The following is a 5,427-nucleotide window of genomic DNA, read 5'->3' as shown; positions in this document are numbered from 1 at the left end:
GGTATCTTGCTGAACGTTGCTATAGAAGCAACCCGTTCTCGCAAATTTAATAAGTCAATATTGACTTATTATATATGTGCATAGGTGACATACTTAACATAATAGATACCCTTAAAAAGATTCATAGAAAACACCGACCTTACCTAACCTTGTTAGTATCTTAAGATAAGCATCTTATTGCTTCGTAATTACAATTATTACCTAACCTATAATAGGTATAGGTTAAGTAATAATTGTAATTACGAAGCAATAAGATGCTTATCTTAAGATACTAACAAGGTTAGGTAAAGTCGGTGTTTTCTATGAATCTTTTTAAGGGTATCTATTATGTTTAGTATATCACCTATGCACGTAGTTAATAAGTCAATATTGACTTTACGAATTTGCGAGAACGGGTTGATAGAAGACGGGTTGTCGTAGTTGACGTGGGCGTTAGGAATGAAGCCCTGGCTAGCATATAGCCTCCCCATGACCTTGATTGCCAGTCTACCGAGCCCCAGATTCCTGTAGCTGTCGTCTGTTACGTACCCCTATAAGATACGTAAGTAAATAAATTAATATGTACATTTATAATTGTGTGTAAATTACAAGCATGTATATTGATATACTTATATGTTCTATGCAAAAGTAATTTCATGTTACAGTGTTGGCGTTAGGCCCAACGTATCGTGGGAATGATTGTTTTATTTCTTTGTGTGCTCAGTTTTCCCACGGGAACTAATGATTTATATGTGATCATATGTGGGTAACAGAGGTGAATAATAATTGAGTGAACTGCATCTGGCAAATTGTCGTGGGATAGTCCGTTGCTGGGTGAGCATGCCATTATTCCCCTCTGTATGCGTATTTTAATTACTATGTAAAGAAATAATTACCTTATTTTTGTATATCAATATGTATTAATTATTCATTAAGTTAGTTTAAGATTACTCTTGTCACAATGTATTGCTCCATTGTAGAAATAATAAATATTGTAACTTTGGCAAATTGTTCGCGGGGCAAGGCAATGTTTTGACTCCCGCGTTATTGTTATTCAGTAGCTGATCCGGAACCAGAGAGTTAGCATCTTGTGGAGTTAAGTTATACATTTTTGTTCTGTCATAGCCATACATATAATAATATTAATTTAATGTCTGGAAGATACAGTGATATTTTTAATGTGATATATTGTGACCAAATAATCATCTGTTTGCTATTGAGATTTATGTAATATATATCTATATAAGATTTTGTATCTATTCTTTCAGTCCTAAAGGAAGATTTTTATTTACGTGCTCATTACTTATCAAGGGGTTATACTGGTGACCCGCTCTTGTGAACAGCAGTTTTCTCGTAACCCTAGACCTTGTTGTTGTTAGCTGTTTCAGGGTCACGAGCCGTAACGTACGATAGGTAACATCGTCAGTCCCCAACATGCCGATGCTTCCATACATGGTGGGTGATATCCAGGAGACAGGTGTTTCCTCATTTCCGGAGTAGGGCAGGTGCTGGAGGTCGAGAGGTGAGTCCTTAGTCACGCTCGAGTCGAGGAACACTCCAACAGATGGCAGATGCTGCGATAGGCTCCACGTGGACTCCAGCGGTTGGGTCTTGTTAAAGAGGCTCCTCTCCAGCAGGTGTTGGAGCCCAGTTTTGACAAGTTTACAGACACGGAAACCAGGCTTGTTCCTGAAAGCAAGAGCGAAGAATGATATGCTGGGTACAGGCTATTTCCTAGTCAGGTTATGCCCCCTTTTTACCCCCCCACACAGAGATCCCTAAGCCAGCCTCTGTCGCCACATCTGGTGTGATGGGTGTGTGGAGGTGTGGCGGTAGCAAAAGGAGACGCCGCCGCCAGGTGAGTGACCACCACCCGTCATAGGCAACCTGCTCCTTAAACTAGTTGGCGGGAGGTATAGGCTTTCACAAGAGTTAAAGAGGCGCGATAGCCCACACACACACGGCCCCCCTCCCCCCCGACGAAGTCTCAATATGCTGGGTACAGAGCAATGTTATTTTTTAAGTAAACAGCCAAAGGCAGCAAGCACATTTGTTGCCTGAGTTATACTCTCACAATAAAAGTAAATCCGCTGAGGGTCCATCTGCCATAGGCCCAGAAGCCGGGTCACTTATCGAGCTTACGTAATCCACTACTGGCTTAAATCAGGTGTAATTTCCTCCGAAAAATCTGAGAATGTGACATAAGAGAAAATCTTAAGAGTAGGACGGTGGGTCGATCCCAATATCTTGCTCCAAAGATTTTTCTCGTATTGTTATTGTGAATTCATTATCTATTCTTATGTAGTTTCTCATAATTTTGGCATGCAGATTCATATTTACTGTTCCTTAATTTATTCTATTTCAAATTTTTAAATTAAGATTTAAAAATTAATTGATATTTAAATTAAATATAAATATTTAAGTACGATTAAATGTAAAATTTTGCTTTGCCATCTAGGTTCAATGTCAAATTGCTAATAAAAGCAGTTTAAGTAAATTCTATAAATTTCCTGCTTAAGCTTATCCTGTTTATTGTAATGACCAGGGTTAGTCTTTATAAATATTTTGATAAAGCTTGAGTGATAAGAAATTGTAAAGAACCAATTATGAAATCAAAAGGTTTTGTCAGTACAGCGTGCAACACTGCCTGAACATAACTAAATTGTAAAATATAAACCACTGGCTGGTTTGGAGTTTTTATGCAAATTAGTAATTAAGTTGTAAGCAACCAGTACATTATATCATTTAATTTGTATTGGCCGTCAAGTGGTGCTTGAGTCTTCGTCGGTGACGCTCCGTGATGGGGTGTCCTCTTCCCCCTGTTGTGGGTGTGCACTCTGTAGGCCTGGAATTTTCTGGCCGTGCCGGGTATCCTGAGGTAGAACTTGTAATGTGTGACATTCTCCGTGTCCCCGTGGATGTGATTTACGGTATTGAACTGGTTACCACTCATCGAGTGATTGTCAAATTTGTGGAGGACACAGAGTACTGTCCATTTCTCCAGCGCTTTGAGGGGCAATCCTTGCCCCTGCCGGGTGGTGCCGACAATGTGGAGATTTCCAATCGGAGTGGTGGATTGACGTACGTGAGTTTTCATGGGGCGCCCTTGGAGTTTCCCGAGGACCTCCTACGGTGTTACTTCGGGGAGGTTTGGAGCTGTCGTGAGTCTGAGGCTGCACAAGCTTTTCTCGGGGAAGTTCCAGGGTTTGCGAACGAACATTCGGACCCTGGGGATGCGCCTGAGGGCAGACATTCCGTCCGGCTCCTCGGATATTATGTTCAGGAGTATTGTTCCCAACAACCGCGGACATGTTTTTGGTGTGGCCAGCTGGGGCATAAGGCTGCTGGGGTGTTCTGAGGCTGTCATCGCCCCTGTGAATCTCTTCCATGAGGAGTATTTTCCACTGCTCCCTGTGGAGGAGGATTTGGTGGGTGGGGATGTGGCCATCCCATTGGCTGCTGCCCCCCCCTCCCCCTGTGGCTATATACCAAGTTGAATGTGTGTGTAGACAGTGAGCATGATGTTAATTATTTGTGAACATTCCACTTCTCTTATTTTTAAGTTTTTATGGGTTTTGGCCTTTATTATTATTATTATTAATACATTAGGTACATCTGCCTTTATGCAGCTTCCCTAGACTATATGAAGGGGAATACAGTATCAAAAAGCTAGCCTGACGACAAAAGTTACATTATTCTGTTAAATTATCCTGTATTGAAGTACCGCAACCTCATTGAACCCGTATCCATGTAGTGAACAGGGATACGAGTGTCTTGATCTTTTTTATCAATCTTTCATACCATTGTCTGTTACACACCACTAGCTTTCCCTGAAACTACAGTACAGTTCCATAACGCATACAGAAGTCAACTACAGCAGTGTATGGGTATAATTGATCTTCCATAACAATAATTAGGCTTTGGGATGAATGCCCAATACTAGAACCTTTTAGTTATTCAGCTGACCCTACTAATTTAATGGATAATAATATATATAATAAATAGAATAAAGAGGATTATAGTTTAAAAAATACTTGGGTAAAATTTTTGGTCTTTTTAAACACTTTATTGACGTTCTCTAAACACTAAAAAGGTTATATTCAGTTTATTGCAAAACTTATGGCAAAATATACTATGGTGATGACAGTTGACTGTGCAGTTACCATATATTAAGGCAGTGTGATTACTGTATTTATGAATAAGGATGCATATTACACGGAAATGGAAGCTATACTCATGGATATACACTTACTGGTGGTTATTACAAAACTGAGGCGTTAGGAGTTGTCTCATATGTCCAGTCTCTGGACGGCAAGATATATATATTCTGAACGTCAGTGGGAAATCATCATGGGAACATCAGTCACTGAACATAGAATGCTCAGTGGCTTATTTCCCAGGAACCACCAATCTGTAACATTTGATATTACATGACCGTGAGAACCACTAAGCACTGAAGTCTGGTACAGTATTTATTTGTAGACATTAGTAGCATGCTGTAGTTGGCATGCGTCGGTGGCATTTTCAATTGATTTGGAGATACAGGACTTGGTTTTGGTATCTCGAGACCAGAAACTGTTAAGTATGGTAGTTTTTTCTGGACACAGTTGCCCATTACGCAACTTTCCAGGTGTCTAGCCTTATGTGACCCTATAGCTCAAAAATGTTATTTGTTTTCAGTATATAAGCCTGAAAACAAAAATTGAAAATATATCAGATTTAGCACCTTAAATGTAACACAAAATATACTTTGATTTTATTTTTCTCAAGGCCCATAAAAAGTAAGTAATTATCAAAAGAAGGCACCAGGCTGGAGGCCCATGGAGAGATTAACATTATAATATGTATTGTAATAGGCTTCCATTAGATACCCGACATTCTTCAATATAATTTTAGAGCATATTCAAAAAGTTCTCAATATGTTTGTAGTTTCTTTTTCTTTTTTCTATGGACTTGCACAGTCGCTCTAGATTTTTTCAGTGCCAATGTACCAAGATTGGAGATTTAACCATAGTGATATATACACAGTTTAATCATTCATGAGCATTTCAGTTTGCTTTTTAGAGTGTTTTTTGTTTTCACATTATCAATTTTGTATTAGTATTTGTTTGTTTTTATTTAAAAGTTTATATACTTTATATATATATATATATATATATATATATATATATATATATATATATATATATATATATATATATATATATATATATATATATATATATATGATATATTCATTCGCATATAGTCCTGGGGACCATTCAGGCTTGTTCGCATATATATATATATATATATATATATATATATATATATATATATATATATATATATATATATATATATATATATATATATACATATATATATATTAGCTGAGAGAGATTATTCGTTCAGCATCACGTGAGCGATGGTAGAAAGGTTTACAGAGGTACATAAAGGGCCCAAGAA

Source organism: Procambarus clarkii, chromosome 31 (assembly GCF_040958095.1).
Source record: "Procambarus clarkii isolate CNS0578487 chromosome 31, FALCON_Pclarkii_2.0, whole genome shotgun sequence".
In the NCBI taxonomy this organism is placed as follows: domain Eukaryota; kingdom Metazoa; phylum Arthropoda; class Malacostraca; order Decapoda; family Cambaridae; genus Procambarus; species Procambarus clarkii.
This window is presented reverse-complemented; position numbering follows the sequence as displayed.